Source organism: Lithobates pipiens, unplaced genomic scaffold, assembly GCF_037356315.1.
Source record: "Lithobates pipiens isolate NorthernLeopardFrog02 unplaced genomic scaffold, aLitPip1_a1.2 Scaffold_8, whole genome shotgun sequence".
Classification (NCBI taxonomy): domain Eukaryota; kingdom Metazoa; phylum Chordata; class Amphibia; order Anura; family Ranidae; genus Lithobates; species Lithobates pipiens.
In genome coordinates this window covers 598,150,193-598,168,461 of record NW_027507903.1, presented here as the reverse complement: position 1 = coordinate 598,168,461, position 18,269 = coordinate 598,150,193, and the positions used below count along the sequence as shown (strand labels likewise).

General features: G+C 42.5%; 1 protein-coding gene across 1 annotated transcript in view; it reads left to right on the top strand.

The window, feature by feature from the left end:
- Positions 1-4,150: 4,150 nt before the first annotated feature.
- Positions 4,151-18,269, top strand: part of ACHE (acetylcholinesterase (Yt blood group)) — a 212,294-nt gene continuing 198,175 nt past the window's right edge. Inside the window, exon 1 of the mRNA XM_077470504.1 lies at positions 4,151-4,274. The gene's annotated coding sequence lies outside the window, so the exon portion shown is untranslated. The remainder of the gene's footprint in view (positions 4,275-18,269) is intronic.

The following is an 18,269-nucleotide window of genomic DNA, read 5'->3' as shown; positions in this document are numbered from 1 at the left end:
CAGAGCATAAAGCAGAGCATGAAAGATACCTTTTTTTTCTAACACCCTATAGAATAAAATGGCGGTCATTGCAATACTTTCTGTCACACCATATTTGCACAGCGGTCTTACAAGCGCACTTTTTTTTGGGCAAAAATAAAATGTTTTAATTAAAAAATAAGACAACAGTAAAGGTAGCCCAATTATTTATTTTTATATTGTTAAAGATAATGTTACACCGAGTAAATTGATACCCAACATGTCACGCTTCAAAATTGCGCCCGCTCGTGGAATGGTGACAAACTTTTACCCTTAAAAATCTCCATAGGGGACATTTAAAAAAATTCTACAGGTTGCATGTTTTAACCTCTTCCCGACTGGCGCACGACGATTTACGTCGACATAATGGCACGGGTAGGCAAACTGGCATACAGGTACGTCCAGTTGAATTTGCCGCCCTGCCATCACGTGCGCGCCGGCGGCGGCACGTGCGTGTGCCGGTCGGGACCCCCGTGAGCCCGGTCGCGGGTCCCGCGGACTCGATCGCCGCGGGGATACCTGCGATCGTCTCAATCGGAAGGAGAACGCGAAGATGACGTTGTAAACAGCATCTTCCCATTCTGTCTAGCAACAAGTGACACTGATCTCTGCTCCCTGTGATTGGAGCAGAGATCAGTGTTCACTAGCACACAGCCCACCCCCCCCACAGTTAGTAACACACCCCTAGGAACACTTAACCCCTACACTGCCACCCCCTGGTTAACCCCGTCACTGCCAGTGTCATTTACACAGGAATCACTGCATTTATATAGCAGTGATTGCTGTATAACTGACAATGGTCCCAAAAATGTGTCAAAAATGTCCGATGTGTCCGCCATAATGTCGCAGTCACAATAAAAATCGCTGATCGCCGCTATTACTAGTAAAAAAAAAATATTAACAAAAATGCCATAAAACTATCCCCTATAATAATCGCTTATTGCAATTTTTTTTACCAAAAATATGTAGAAGAATACGTATCGGCCTAAACTGAGGGAAAAAAATATGTTTTTTTATATATTTTTTTCATGTGCGGGAGCTACTCACGTATGCATTCGCTTCAGCACGTGAGCATGGCAGGGTGGGGCGTGTTTAAAAAAAGTTAGTTTTTTTCTTATTTATTTTATTTTTTACATTGTTTAAAAAAAAAAAAAAAGAAGAAAGTTTCACATTTATTCCTATTACAAGGAATGTAAACATGCTTTGTAATAGAAAAAAAGCATGACAGGACCTCTTAACCACTTCGCGCCGGTAGGACGTCCAGGGACGGCCTCGGCTTTCGGTGGTTATATCTGAATGATGCCTGAGGCCACAGACATCATCCAGATTTCGGTGTTTTCAGCCAGCGATTCTCTGCACCAGAAGAATGATCATAGTGGCTGTTCCACCGCTTGATCGTTCTTACGGGAGGCGGCAGGGGATGTCCCCCCCCCCCTCCCGCCGCCCTCTGGTGCTTCTACAGACTCACCGCTTCCATCGGTGAGTCGGTCACAGGATCCGCCGGCCCCGGATAATACCATAGAGATTTCCGGCAGACCAGATCGTCCCCGAAGTCTCTATGATCGTTCGGAGGCCGGGTGCGATGTTATGACGTCATGCCCGGCCTCTGCATTCTCTGAATGCGTTTTTTTTTTATTATTATTATTTTAGGCTTCCCAGCCTAGAGATGAGATATGGGGTCTTATTGACCCCATATCTCACTGTACATAGGTCCGATCATGCCATATTCCTATTACAAGGGATGTTTACATTCCTTGTAATAGGAATAAAAGTAATCATTTTTTTTTTTTTTTTAAGTGTCAAACTAAAAAAATAAAAGTAAAATTAACAATAAAAAAATAAAATAAAAAGTAAAGTGTCCCTGTCCCCGTGAGCTCGTACACAGAAGCAAACGCATACGTAAGTCCCGCCCACATATGAAAACGGTGTTCAAATCACACATGTGAGGTATCGCCGCGAACCTTAGAGCGAGAGCAATAATTCTAGCACTAGACCTCCACTGTAACGTAAAACATGTAACCAGTAAAAAAATTTAAAGGGTCGCCTATGGGGATTTTTAAATACCAAAGTTTGGCGCCATTCCACGAGCGTGTGCAATTTTGAAGCGTGACATGTTGGGAATCTATTTACTCGGCGTATCTTCATCTATCACATTATGCAAAACAATTGGGCTAACTTTACTGTTTTTTTTGTTTTTTTTAAGCATGAAACTGTTTCTTTTCTGAAAAAAACGCTTTGAAAAATTGCTGCGCAAATACCATGCGAGATAAAAAGTTGCAACAACCGCCATTCTATTCTCTAGGGTCTTTGCTAAAAAAAATATATCATGTTTGGGGGTTCTATGTAATTTTCTAGCAAAAAAATTATGAATTTTACATGTAGGAGAGAAATGTCAGAATTGGCCTGGATGCGAAGTGGTTAAATATGAGATCTGGGGTCAAAAAGACCTCAGATCTCATATTTACACTATAAATGTGTCAGGCCACAAGAAGGTTTTGATCGCCTCCGCCGCTGCCGACAGCTCCGATAAGTGGCGGAGGGCACCGGAGCGTGGGGGGGGAGGGGGGGCCTCTCCCAACGCCGATAAAAGTGATCTTGCAGCAAATCCGTCGCAGAGACCACTTTTATCGGAAACCGGACCGCTCACTGAAGCAGAGGATACCGAGGTTAATGGTAGCCATTACCAAATACCAAATACAGTATATGTAGCAGAACACATATTGGCCTAAGCTGCTGAATAAATTCGATTTTTTACATTTTTTTATTGGATATGTTTTATAGCAGAAAGTAAAAAAAATATTATTATTATTATTTTTTTCTTCAAAATTGTTGGTCTTTTTTTTTTGTATATAGCGCAAAAAAATAAAAACCGCAGAGGTGATCAAATACCAAATATATGGAGCAGAACACATGTTGGCCTAAACTGATGAAGAAATTAGATTTTTTACTTTTTTTTTATTGCATATGTTTTATAGCAGAAAGTAAAATAATATTATAATTTTTTCCCCAATTTATATATATATATATATATATATATATACACATACACATACATACACATACATATATACATATACACATTATATATATATATATATATATATATATATATATATATATATATATATATATATATATATATATAAATAAATTGGGGAAAAAATAATATTATTTTACTTTCTGCTATAAAACATATGCAATAAAAAAATGTAAAAAATCTAATTTCTTCATCAGTTATATATACACATACACATACATACACATACATATATACATATACACATTTTATATATATATATATATATATATATATATATATATATATATATATATAAATAAATTGGGGAAAAAATAATATTATATTACTTTCTGCTATAAAACATATGCAATAAAAAAATGTAAAAAATCAAATTTCTTCATCAGTTATATATACACATACACATACATACACATACATACATATACACATTTTATATATATATATATATATATATATATATATATATATATATATATATATATATATATATATATATAGCGCAAAAAATAAAAACCACAGAGGTGATCAAATAGCACCAAAAGAAAACTCTATTTGTGGAAAAAAGGGGACAGCAATTTTATTTGGTTACAGCGTTGCATGACCGCGCAATTGTCAGTTAAAATAACTCTGTGCCCTATCGCAAAAAATGGCCTGGTTATGAAGGGGGGGGGGTAAATGTTCTGGGGGGCAAGTGGATAAACTGTATATTTATAAATAAAATTTAAAAAATAAATAAACACCACAACAAAAAAAAATAAAAAAGAAAAGAAAAAGAATCCAAAATATAAATAACAATGTAGCACAATAATGTATATTTGTGTAGCCCAGGTGTCATAATAAAAAGACCTGAGGACTGCCATCATTTGGGGGGGAGGGGGGATTGTGCAATCTCTCTTTTATTTTTCTCTTGTGTTTGATACTTTCTATCTCTTCCTTCTGTCTGCACATCCCGCAGAACACACCATTATGCCTCACTTCTTATAAAAACAACTTTCTTCTTCCAGAATAGATTGGAAGCGGAATGTTGCCACACAAAGTCTCCCCTTGTGTGCAATGGTCCAGCCCAAAAGTTTCTGATTGGCCAGAAAAGTTTCAGACACTTGCCAAGCTTCAGGAAATTGAAAGTGCAGATCAGCTGGCTGTGATTCCTCTACTTATAAGTGACATGGGGGGTGGGGAGGATTGGAGAAGGAGATTTACCTGCTGGTGTCTTCAGGTAAGTCCAGAGGGACTGCAAGTTTGAGAGAGATCACCTAATCTGCTTATATATGTGTGATGATAGGATTGGTCAGAAGGAGCAGTGTGGTAAAATGACTTCTGCTATAAAATGAAATGATTAAAGTATAACTAAAGGCAATTTGTTTTGTTTTTTTGGATAGAGGGGAGACCCACCTCCCTAATGGGGGGGGGGGTTGATGGCCATCTCTCTTCTGGTGATTGTTAATACTGAGAGTGAAAGAAAATCCTACATTTTGGGTTGTTGCCAGAACAGGAATAGAGGGGAAATCTTCCAATGGGGACACCCAGGGTTTATTTTTCCACTTCCTGTTGGAGCTATGAGACAGGAAGTGAAGGAAAATCTCCAAGGGGATGCAGGTAGCATAAAAAATAAAACTGACATGGGTTATAACCTTCCTTTATGCTATTCAAAATGGGGGGGGGGGGGGCTTTTTAGTTTTTGCTTTGGACCCCTTTTACACTATACTGAGCAACATTGGCTGCCCCAACAGGTCATATTGTCAGGATTTCCCCTCAGATGAAATGGCTGTGGTAATTACTAAGGCAGTGTAACTGATCAAATCACCTGTGTGAAATAATGGAACCGGTTGGGGCGCCTTGAGGACTGGGGTTGAGAAACACTTTTTGTACCCTATGTGATGGGGGGGGGGGGGGCAAGTTAAAAAAGTGTGTGGTCAGACCAGAGAGTAGTCAGGTGTAAACAGACAGCGGCGTCCGTTTACACCCGACTGACCGCAGAGCGGCTCTGTCTCCGCAGAAACAGAGCGTACATGGAACTGTTATCCATCCACTTTTCTCCAATCAGAAAGGGATCTGTCAGCTGGTCCTCTGCTGGTCAGAACCAGAACCACCCCTTGTGAAAGGGGCCAAACTGTTCTGTCGTTCCATCCCCCTAAATGTTTTTTTGTTGTATTAAACTGTTTCAGGTTAATATTCTTTTGTTTGACATCTAGTGGTATTTTTTTTTTTTTTTTTTTTTTTTTGGGCTCCAACAAATTGTTTGGTTGGCCACTGTCCTCCCCTCCTGTTTTAGTGCTAGTTAGTTCAGCCCCATGTCCCAACCCTCCCAGTTTCTCCCATGTTCCCTCGGTCAGTGTTTGCAGAGACAGAGCCAAGGAAAGTCCTTGTCTTTCCCTTCAAATGACTGGAAAACATCCCGAGTACTGCACTTATTGAAGTAAAATTTGTGCTGGATAAATCTCCTGTCTTTTTATTTAAGAGTTGGGCCCGGTTCACACTGCTGTGATTTGTCCTGAGATTATATATATACTGCAAGAATTACTGTTTTTTGTAAGCAGCAAGTGTCAGAAAAAGGCTTGCGCATGAAGGGGTTAAAACGGAACAGTAACAAGTGTGTGTGTGGGTTTTTTTTTTTTTTTTTTTTTTTTTTTCTTCGTAATGAATAGTGTGTGTGTGGGGGGGGGGGGGGACTTACATGGGGATGGGGCCTCCATATGTTTGCTTGATTTTGTCGTTACTCCCTTAAAGCGTTAGTTACCCTAACATTTTATATTCCTGATCTGTGACTGCTGTACCATGTACTTGTTTGCAACAGTATCATGTTCTCTTTGTATTGCTTCCTTTGTGTAAAAATCCCTGGTAGTCCCTCTGCTTTCCCGTCAAACTGACCACCCTAAGCAGGAGAACACGTTGTGGTCAGTTCTCTAGCTATGCTGGGAACTCGGCCTGCTCTCCTCCAATGATCAGACTTGCCCTGACACACCCCCACCCAGCACAGCTTCTTGCTGGGAAGCTCAGTGTAATGCTGTTTCTCCTCCCCTCAGCTCTTATGCAGCTGAGAATAGAAGAAATGTTGTCAATTATAAAAAAGGTATTTATAGAATTTTTTTTATTTTTATTTTTTTATTTCAATTTTAACCAATAGGCGTATGTGCTATAGCCAAAAGACGGGAGGGTGTCCCCCTGGACGTCCTCTTGTTTCCCCTCTGCGTGCTGCCATGGGCACGCAACAAGGAAATTCTGTGTTGGCAGTGTCCCTTGGACACAGCCAATCACAGATCGTGCTAAATGGCCAATCACAGCGGCCATTTAGCACTCGATCTGAGTGTCCAACGAGAGATGATCTCATATGTAAGTATATGAGATCATCTCTCATTGCCAGCTCTCCCTCCTCACACAGAGACAGCGTGTGAGGGAGAGCAAATGGCTGCAGAGTAAGTAGGGGGGGGGGGGGTGGAATAAAGTGCCCACAGTACCTGTTAGTGTCAAGTGTCATTGTCCTGGTGCTCCAGGGCCTTTAAAAGTGTAATAAGTAGTCAACAAGTTAGATGTGTAATTTATGCTCCTAGAACGCCTGAAGGTACTCCTTGCATGTTGGGCCTCTCTATGTGGTCAGGCTGTAAAAAAGTCCCACACATGTGGTATCGTAATACTCAAGAGGAGTAGCAGAATGTATTTTGGGGTATTGTTTGTGGTATACACATGCCATGTGAGAGAAATAACCTATTACAATGACAATTTTGTGGGGAAAAAAAAATCTTAATTTTGCAAAGAATTGTAAGGAAAAAATTACAACATCAAAAACCTCACCATGCCTATTACTAAATACCTTTTGAATGTCTACTTTCAAAAAAAAGGGGGTCATTTGGGGGGTATTTGTATTTTCCTGGTTTGTTTGGGTCGCAAGAAATGAGATAGGCCACCAGTACATCAGGTGTGATCAATTTTTTTTTTTTTTTTTTTTTTTTTTTTTATGATTTGCACCACAGCTTGTAGACTCTCTAATGCCGGCCATACACGGTTCGAATTTAGAAATAATTTTCTTTCGAAAATCGTATCTAAGAATTTTCATATGAATTTCGCACCATTAGTGGGCTGCAGCAACAGCCGATTTTCGTGCGGTAATAAAATTTGAGGAATCGGACATGTTGGAAATTTTTCGAAAAACGAACTATTTTCTAATCAATGATGGGAGAATCGTGCGAGAAACGTAAGAAAATGTACGGAGAGAAAAGAAGATTCCCAGCCAAGAAAATTATTTTCTGTAGCGACATGAGGTGAAATTGAAGGCTTGGCCGGCCGCATTTCGAAAATCAATGGTGGCACCATCGGATCACAAAAAAAACGAATTTTCTGATTTTTGAAAAGAAAATTGGTTCGAAATTCGACCGTGTATGGCCTGCATAAGGCTGGATTCACATCTATGCATTTTTAGTGCATTTTGCATTTTTGCATTACAGAACGTGTTCCATAGGAAACCATGTTAAATGGACTGTAGTGTAAATCTGCAAAAAGCACTAAAAAGGCATATGTGTGAATCCAGCCTAACTTTCACACAGACCAAATAATATCCACTAATTTGGGTTATTTTTACCAAAGATATGTAGCAGTATAAATTGTGGCCAAAATTTATGAAGAAAAATTCATAATTTGCTAAATTTTATCACAGAAACAAAGAAAAATGCATTTTTTAGGGAAAAAAAGTGTTATTTTTTTCATTTATAGCGCAAAAAATAAAAAATAAAAACCCAGAGGTGATCAAGTACCACCAAAAAGCTCTATTTTTATATGAAAAAAGACAAAAAATTAATTTGGGTACAGTGTTACATGACTGAGTAATTGTCACTCAAAGTGTGAGCGCGCTGAAAATTGGTCTGGTCACGAGGGGGCTTTAAGTGTCAAGTGGTTAAACTGAATGGGTGTTTTTTTACAATGTGATCGTTTTATTACACATGGATGCTCAGCAAAACACGACTTGTGCCGTATCACACTACAGACTGATGCCAGGATGGGACTGATTATGCAGTTTGGTAGCCTTACTGCCCCGGATACCTGGATTCGATTACCACCAGGGCCTCCCATCTGCATGATGCTTTCTATGCTTTTCTTGGGGTGTTTCTGTTGCTCCGAATCTCTGCTGGATGGTAGAACAGGAGGGTGAAGGGAAAGGTCTGGTCCCCACGACAGACCGGAGCGAGCCTTATCTTATGCATGTTGATAAATAAGGATCCGGATTCCCCAGCTGGCAGTAGTCACACCTGATGGAATTCTGCTGTCTGTAGCACAAAGCTGCTCCTGTCACTGTGATCTATGGGGGAGATTTTTCTCCCCTGTGAAGGGTACAGACTGATCTCCAGACTGTCATAATTCCTATCCCTGGGATTATCCTGCCCCATCCCCATCTCATTCCTCTAATATCCCCCCTTCAGCTATTTCAATGGACTTATTTCATAAGGAGATTCTGTAGTCTCTTATTTTTTTTGTTTTATTTTGTATGTGAGAAGGTGATTATGTTAACACTTTTATTACCAATGATGCCAACAGCCTGGTTGGCTCCCCTTATGCTTTACATAGCCAGATTGTCTAGGTTTGAGGCCCATGCACTTTTTTTTTTTTTTTTCTTTTTTCTCTGCAGTGCATAATACCCAGTGAAGTGACTGGCCACAATACAGAGATGAAACAAATCTCATACATAAGTTGTACCTGTTTTCTCTTCTCTACAGCCATTCAATGTGCTGAATTTATATAGAATGTCTGAGCTTTCAGAAAGCTGAAGCTACACTGTGCAGAGCTCGGTGAGCGCTGAGTGGAGGGAAGGGAGATGCCACCCTGTTCAAAGCTAAGGCTGTTAATCACAGGCTGTGTGCTGGAGATCCCTCCCCTGTCATATATAGCGCACTGACCCCCGAAGGAGCGGCTGATTTTGTTGGGCTTACCGTTACATTCTTGACCTCGTGTACGTCTAGGGGTTTCCCAAGGTAGATGGCCCAAAGAACTGCAGAAACTGACACTGGATTCACTTTTGGGATTTTTATTTGCAAAAAAGAGTAGACAAAACATATTCTCTCAATGAGGGTTAGAGGGTTTATGTAGAAAGTTCAGGTACTCTTGGAACTGCTCAAAATAGAAAGTCTCTCACTATAGAAATCCAGAGAATTTCCACTCGCAACTGGATTCTCACAGCTACCGGATAGACCTCCTCTCACTAGGCCTAGCAGCTGATGGACCAGGGATATGCAATTAGCGGACCTCCAGCTGCTGCAAAACTACAAGTCCCATCATGCCTCTGCCTCTGGATGTCATGCCTGTGGCTGTCAGTCTTGCTATGCCTCATGGGACTTGTAGTTCTGCAACCGCTGGAGGTCCGCTAATTGCTTATCCTTGCGCTAGAGTGTTCAGATAAAGCGAAGCCTCTGCCACAGACTTGCATGTACAATGCTTGAACAAATTCTCTGCCACAGACCTGTTGTAGAACACTTATAGTAACCGAAGGATATAGACCAATTTACGGTACCAGTATCTTGCAGCCGGTCCGGCGATACCGTACGAGTGTAGATTCACTTGGTGTCTTTCAACTGAGCCTGCAGGCTCTTTCTGAGAAGCCATCCTTATGCATGGCCTTCTCCCGAAGAGTCCTCCCCTGGTTGCTTCCTCAGTTGCTGGGCCTCTCCACAAATAAGACGGCACCGGACCACCTTTGAATCTACCTTCCAGTTACTTTGCCTTGGGCTAGCCAGCCCAGAGACTCGGAATTGGATGGATCTGCACCCCAGGCCATGAGGGCCATGGAGGCTGGTCAGGAGGACCAGGACCAAGCAGACAGACAGATCTTCTGGACCGGAACCCACAAGCACGTGATCTCAGTACATTAAGTACCCTCTCCCAGAATGCACAGCAAGATGACACTCCCACTGGGCTGGTTCCGAGAGAGAATGGCACTCAATATGCCCAGCTGAACTGCATTCTCACACTTGCCAGTGATGACAGTGCCTCCTGTGGCCAAGCAGAACACAGTGCAATCCAGCTAGACTGGTACTGAAACCATAATTTGGTGTAATTTAAAGCCAAAACCAAACTGCGGTTCTAGGAACTTTAAATAGACAGCACGTGCTCTTCAGGATGGAGAAATATAATATAATATAATATAATATAATTTTTTTTTCACTTGTGTCATAAAAACTTGAAGTGATTCATGCTTATGGCAGAGGAATTGGGCAGCAGACAGAAATGCCATTCAGGCGGCAGTCACACCTGTGTGTTTAAAAATTGCAGGGATTCTGCCCACGGTTTCACTCTCTTGTAAAATGAGAAATCGCACAACGTGAATTTCAGATGTCAATTAAACCTAACCCGGTGCCCAAAAGTAGCTCCTGAACTTTTTGGGCAACAAGCTTCACGTGATGTGGTTTGCGCCAATTGCAGCATGAATTATCACGCCAGAACTTTTTTTTTTTTTTTTCTGCTATTAAAACAAATGGCAGCGTGTTGTGCGATTTGTCGTTTTTACAAGAGCATTTTGAAAACCCAGAAATTCTACCCATGATTCACAACGCCCAGATGTGAATGCAACCTTAGTGCTCTGGATTGAGACAAATACACGCTATACAGCAGGGATCTCCAAACAATGGCCCTCCAGCTGTTGTGGAACTACACGTCCCATGAGGCAATGTAAACCTCTGACATTCAGACATGACTAGGCAGGATGGGAACTGTAGTTCCTGAACAGAAACTCCTGCTCCCCCCCCCCCCCCCCCCAGTTAACCCCATCACTCCCTGTCACTGTGTCTCCAATTGCAGTTGCCAGATTTTTTTAATTGCTGCAGTGGTGTCATTTGTGACTGTAATAAGTTTTAGGGCAGTTAGTAGTGGGTCTAGGGTACCCCCTTTCACCTCCTGTCACCAGTGCCACTAACGGATCGATCTTCTGATCGCCATATTAGTGTCACGGGTTAGCCAGTTGATTAGTTTCACTGTCAGGTTTTTATAGTGTCAGGGGTACCCCCATATACTACCTAATAAAGGTTTTAACCCCCTGTCACCAGTGTTCATTGTATTAGTGTTACGGGTGATGCTGGTTCGTTCACTTTTTTTTTTTTTTTTTTTTTTTTTTTGGCGTCAGGGCACCCGCCGTATATTGCCCAATAAAGGTTTAACCCCCTGATCACCCGGTGGGTGACATCAGTTAGGTTTTAGCATCAGATAGGGTCTGCGTTATCCTAGGCACCATGGTGTTGGTGCTACTGGCACTAATCCGCACGCACCATACACCTCCCTTAGTAGTATTGTGTCTGAACGGATCAATATCTGATCAGATCTATACTAGCATCCCCAGTAGTTTAGGGTTCCCAAAAAACACAGGATCAGCCCAGATACCTGCTAGCACCTGCGTTTTTTTATCTCCTCCGCCCAGCCTACCCAAGTGCAGTATCAATTGATCACTGTCACTTACAAAAACGCATAACTGCAGTGCTCGCAGGGTCAGGCCAAAATGTTCAATCGAAGGTACACTAGTGAAAAGGCCTACACGTTTCTGAGCATTACAGGTGAGTGAAGAGGAAGTCGCCCATCTGTCAGATTCGGGCTCAGTATTCGAACCCATAGATGGCAGCGGCACCCTGACAGATGGCTCTGACGATGGAGTAGTGGTCCCTGCCAAGGTCAGACGCACCCGACCCCGTTCTGCTGTTGAGGTGCAAGAACTGCAGGGCTTTTGTATGGTGCAGAGAGCCAGTATTAGTGCCACTCTTCCTTCTGGTGAATTGGCAAGCACCAGCGGCCTAGTACATCCTGGCCGTAGTCAAACCAGAACTGCAGTATCGCGTGGTGAGTCCAAGAAGTGCAGTTCAAGCTGGTGAGGTGGCAAGCACAAGTAGAGTCCCGCAGCCACCAAGAACATAAAGACAGGCCCGTGGAGCCCATAGTGCCCTTCCTGCTGCATTTGCCAATCCTAATTGGGAACCCACCACTTCTGCAGCCCCCGTACTTCCCCCCCCCCCCCCCCCCCCCATTCACTGGCCAACCCGGAATTCAGGTGGAAACAGTTGATTTTTTTTTTTTATGTCACTTGATTTTTATTTGCTGTTTTTCACGAAAGATCTCTATTGTGGACAAAAGCAATTTGTATGCTGATCAATTCATTGCCGCTAATCCCCCAGCTGACCCTTGCCAGAGATTGGAAACCAATTAAGCTTTTCGAATTTAAGACCTTTCTGGGCCTATCCCTCCTCGTGGGCATAGCTAAAGAGGGCGCGTTGCAGTCATATTGGTCCACTGACCCAATTCACCATATGCCCGTGTTCTCTGCCTCCATGGCCAGGGCACGATATGAGCAGATCTTGCGGTTCATGCATTTTAATGACCTTGAACTCTATTGTCCTTGGGGTGACCCTGAATACAAAATTTGGCCCCTTGTAAACCACTTCAACTAAGACTTGTTTACTCCCCATCAAGTTGTCTGCGTTGATGAGTCCTGGATTACGATTTCTGGCTGCTTGCTTTCAAACAGTATCTTCCCAGCAAGCGTGCCAGATACGGGGTCAAGATATGTAAGCTCTGTGACAGGGCCACAGGCTATACTTGTAGTTTTATGGTTTACGAGGGAAGAGATAGTCACGTAATGCCGGAGAACTGCCCAGACTACATAGAGAGCGCTAGTAAGATTGTGTGGGACTTGGAGTCACCCTTATTCGGAAAGGGGTTCCACTTATATGTGAACAATTATTACACAAGTGTGCCACTTTTTAGTCACTTGTTTGATCACGGAATTGGCCCATGTGGCACCATGCGATCTAATCGCCAGGGCTTACCCCAGCGGCTTGTAGAATCCAGTCTTGGGCTCGGGGAGAGAGCCTGCTTGAAGTGTAGTAATTTGCTCGCTGTGAAGTGGAGGGATAATAAGAATGTTTTCGTTCTTACCTCCCTTCACGCAGACACGACAGTCCAAATTCCTACGGCGACTGGTGTTGTGGAGAAACCCCTCTGTGTCCATGAATATAACCTTATTATGGGAGGAGTGGACCTCAACCACCAGATTAGTTATTGTTATTGTTGTTCAGGTTTTATATAGCGCCAACAGCGCTTTACAACATGAGGGCAGACATTGGTTAAATTACAATTTGGTATCGGAGGGCCCTGCTCGTTAGAGCTTACAATCCTAAAAGATGGTGCTGTACTCAATTGCCCGTAAGGCCAGACCCTGGTATAAAAGTGTCTGTCTGTATACTTCTTTCAATTGGCTCTACTGCACGCTTATGTGCTATACAGAGCTTCAAGACTAAGGATGAGCCAAACACCCCCCTGTTCGGTTCGCACCTGAACCTGCGAACAGACCTAAACTTCATGTGAACTTTAGAACCCTATTAAAGTCTATGGGACTCGAACGTTCCAAATCTAAAGTGCTAATATGCAAGTTACTGTCCTAAAAAGTGTTTGGGGACCTGGGTCCTGCCCCAGGGGACATGTATCAATGCAAAAAAGTTGTAAAAACTGCAGTTTTTTCAGGAGAAGTGATTTTAATAATGATAAAAGTGTAATATTCCTTTAAATTTCGTACCTGGGGGGTGTCTATAGTATGCCTGTAAAGGGGCGCATGTTTCCCGTGCTTAGAGCTGTCCCTGCACAAAGTGTCATTTCGCAAGGGAAAAAGTCTTTTAAAATCACTTTGAATTGTTGGCTCCCATAATACAGAGAACACTCAATGAGTGCTCTCTGTATTACGGAGCCGACAATTCATTCATTGATTAAAAAAAAAAAAAAAAAAAAAAAAAACGTGGGGTTCCCCTAAATTCAATTACCAGGCCCTTCAGGTCTGGTATGGATATTATGGGGAACCCAGCGTAAAAAAAAAAAAAAAAAAAATTGACGTGGGGGGTCCCCCTAAAAATTCATACCTGACCCTTTATCCGAGCACGCAGCCTGGCAGGCCGCAGGAAAAGAGGGGGGGATGAGAGAGCGGCCCCCCCTCCTGAACCGTACCAGGCCACATGCCCTCAACATTGGGAGGATGCTTTGGGGGTCTATGACCCCTCAAAGCACAATGTCCCCATGTTGATGTGGACAAGGGCCTCATCCCCCACAACCCTGGCCGGTGGTTGTGGGGGTCTGTGGGCAGGGGGCTTATCAGAATCTGGAAGCCCCCTTTAACAAGGGGACCCCCAGATCCCACCCCCCCCCCTGTTTGAAATGGTAAGGGCCTACCATTTCACAAAGAAAGTGTAAAAAAAAAAAAATGGTTAAATAAGACAAACAGACTTTTAAAAAATTTACTTTATTTAAAAAAAAAAAAAAAAAAAAAATTCCAGTGGTGCTAATCCACGATGGATGATCTGTATTACGGGAGACGACAATTCAAAGTGAGTGATTTTAAAATACTTTTTTTCCTTGCGAAATGACACTTTGTGCAGGGACAGTTCCAAGTACGGGAAACATGTGCCCCTTCACAGGCATACTATAGATACACCCCCCCCCCCCCCCCCCCAGGTACGAAATTTAAAGCAATATTACACTTTTATTGTTTCACTTTAATCATTATTAAAATCACTGCTCCTGCAAAAACGGCTGTTTTTGAAACTTTTTTTTTCGCATTGATACATGTCCCCTGGGGCAGGACCCAGGTCCCCAAACGCTTTATAGGACAGTAACTTGCACATTAGCCTTTAAAATTAGAACTTTAGATTTCTCCCATAGACTTGTACAGGGTGTTCGCAGCAAATTTGAAAAGCCGGAACACCCCAAATTGTTCACTGTTCGCTGAACGGGCAATGTTCGAGTCAAACTCGAAGCTCATCCCTATTCAGGACGGACTGGATCCTTCCCTTAAATTCCAGGAAGAGATCATCAGAGCCCTTCTGTTTCCGGACCAGGCTGTGTCCCAATGCATATGCAGTAAGCCAGCTGCATGAGAGGCATTTTCTGCATGTCTTCCCTGGTACCCCTACCCAACGAGCCCCCCCCCCCCCCAAAGATCTCATGTCTGTAGGAAATGCGGATATAGGCGTGACTATTATTGTCCCTCCTGCCCTGACTATCCCGGTCTTTGCATTGGTGACTGTTTTGAATGCTACCATGCACTAGTGGAGTATTAGCGTAGGGTACAGCATTGCAGAGTATGGATACACTTTCACAGGGTCTCCAAAGATGCCATCTCGTTTTGAGACCCAAACCTGGAACCAGTACATTTACAGTTTAAAATTTTTTTTTTTTTTTTTTTTTTTGTTTGCTTTTTCAGGTATATAATACTTTACTGATTACTGTGTTTTTGTTAACCATTAACCGTTTTTTTTTCGGGTACACCATTCAGCTGCAGCACTGATTTATTTATCTTGACAGCATTTGTTCCCATGATACGTAAATCAGCGACTCCATCGCTGTAAGAGGTGATTTCACCACCAGAGTTAAAAAAAAACTAAATGGTGCATGTATGCCCATCATTGGAAGTGGGTGGATGCAGGGCGGTATTCTAATGGTGGGCATACCCACCGATCTATTTTTTTTTTTTTTTCGTTCAGCCCACAGGCTGCATGTGTAAAAGAGCATTACAATATATGCCCAACAAGGACCAGCAATGTACTGGTATGTTGCTGGACTTTGAGTTGTTATACCAGAATGATGCCTGCAGGTTTAGGTATCGTTCCTTTCAGCCAGTGGTCGGATTTCATGTAAAAGCAATCCTAGCGACTAATTGGCCGCTAGACTGCTTTTACTATCAGTGGGAGGGAACATCCCCCACCCCCTCCCGTCATCTTTCTTGGTTTTCACTGACTCTTCTGTTCCACCGGGGAACCTGATGATGCAGCCATGACTTTGGGTTTGCCGGATATAAACGGCACCATTGGGAAATTGTGAAAGCATTTTATCACACGATCTTGGTGTGGTCAGATGCTGTGAGGGGAGAGGAGATATCTAGAGTCCAATAGACCTGATTGGTTTTCAGGGCTCCTGTACGCTGTTAGACTGACAAAGTCTCACACGTGTTATGCCCCTACTCGGGAGACGCAGTAGAATGTATTTTGGGGTGCCATATAACCATGACATGTTGTATCATTTCAGTGACAACTTTTGTATAAATAAATTTTTTCAATCACAAAAAATAAAATATTCAATGGGCTCAACAAACCTCTCAGAAAATTCCTTGGGGTGTCTACTTTCCAAAATGGGGTCATTTTGGGGGGGGGGGGGGTTGTACTGCCCTGCCATTTTAACACCTCAAGAAATGAGATGGGTAGTCATAAACTAAAAGCTGCGTAAATTCCAGAAAATGTACCCTAGTTTGTAGACGCTATAACTTTTGCGCAAACCAATAAATATATATGCTTTTTTTTTTTTTACCTGAGACACGTGGCTGAATGCTCTTTGGCCTAAATTTAAAATGTAGTTTATTGTATATCAAATTTTTATTTTCTTTTTTTTTCCTTTAAAATTTTCGGCCTTTTCTTTGTTTAGATTTTAAAAAAAAAAATGGCAGAGGTGATCAAATACCACCAAAAGAGAGCTCTATTTGTGGGAAAGGACACAAATTTAGTTTGTGTACAGCATTGCATGACTGCAAAATTGTCCGTTAAAGCAGCGCAGTGCCAAATTGTAAAAAGTACTCTGGCCCAGAAGGGGGTAAATCCTTAGGTGGTTAAGGCAACCCATTCAAAATGAATGGGCTGCCAATGCACTTTAACATGCCAAAAATCGAACGTGAGCCTTTTTTCCTTGTTCACATGGGTGGGGGCAGTAAAAAATAGGCGGTTGATCCACAATTTTAAAGTGGTTGTAAACCCTTACAAACCACTTTGACCTACAGGTAAGCCTAGATTAAGGCTTACCTGTAGGTCCAAGAAATATCTCCTAAACCTACACGGTTTAGGAAATATTTGCCGAAAGACAGGCACCGCTGTCTACGGTGCATTGAGCGATATGCTGCTAGGGGCGGCTCCCGTGCGCATGCACGGGAGTGTTGTCATCGCGGCTTCGCCGAATTAAAGCGGCAGAGCAGCGAGACCCACCAAGAAGATGAATGCTCCGGACTACAGGGGACAGCGGTTACCTTTTGCAGGGAATCAAAGAGGAAGTAAACTCGTCAGGGTTTACTTCCTCTTTAATTATCCACCAGTAAATTCACATTGCCAGTGGGCATTTTATAAATTGTCATGGTCAGTGTGAATTATTATTCTTGTTCTATATCTTTTATTTATTTATTTTTTTTATTTTTTCTTGTACTGCTTTTGGCCAGCAGTACTGCCACCAAACGCACCCAAATCCAAGCAAATGCAACCATGCCCACAACATGTCTGTTGCATGCATTGTGGCAGGATTTCCTGGGGAAAAAGAGTTCAAAAGGCAGCATATCCCCCTCTGAGCCATCAATCAACTGGCTATGAAAATTGATCCACCATGGACCCCTTATTCAGAGGGGTTGAAGGGACTGCTCTTCCCATGGATGATGCCTTTTTTTCATTACACGCTATTAATACCAAGGAACAAGAGCTGCACACCAGTCCACTCTTTCAAAAGCTAGCCATTTGTGCAGCTGGATCCACACTGTCCCCTACTCTGTGACCAAGTTCCACCCTCAACAGGCTTGAGAGCAAGGATCCAAATCCTTGTCCTTTTGATGGGGAGTGGAGATGGGCTCTCTGAGCAAGCACCCTTTGAACCCACAGCGAGCGAGAGACGTGCAGGTCTGGAGCGGTGCTTTGTCTTTAGGAAGTTTGGACTCGGACTTGGTTGATTTCACTACAATGCAGGTGTTTTACCTCATTCCTTTTGGGGTGCCATTTATATGAATAACACGCTACAGTAAAGGTGCCCATAGATGGATCAGAATTTGACTGGGTCAGCAGGGCTAATCTGAATTTTGATCCATGTTTTGGCCACTGCAGTGTGTGTGTGTGTGTGTGTGTGTATATAATATAATATATTTTATTATATCTCACACGGCTGATGCTCCATTTTCTTGGGGGCTCGCTAGGGTGGCTTCTCCTCCCAGCCAATCTGGTCTTTAAGACCTGGTTCCTGAATGGTCAGGCAGAGATGCAGGAAGAATATAGCAAATGTTGATTTGCAATTGTCACAAGTGGGTGGGCGGTGTCTTATTACGATGCCTCATATCTTTGAAAAAGTACAGTAGAACAATGAAAATGGTACCCTATAGAAGTGTGTACATTTTATCTTCACTTTGAGACTAACAATTACCTAACTGTAATGTATTGTTCTATTGCAAGCTACAGTGCCTTGAAAAAGTGTT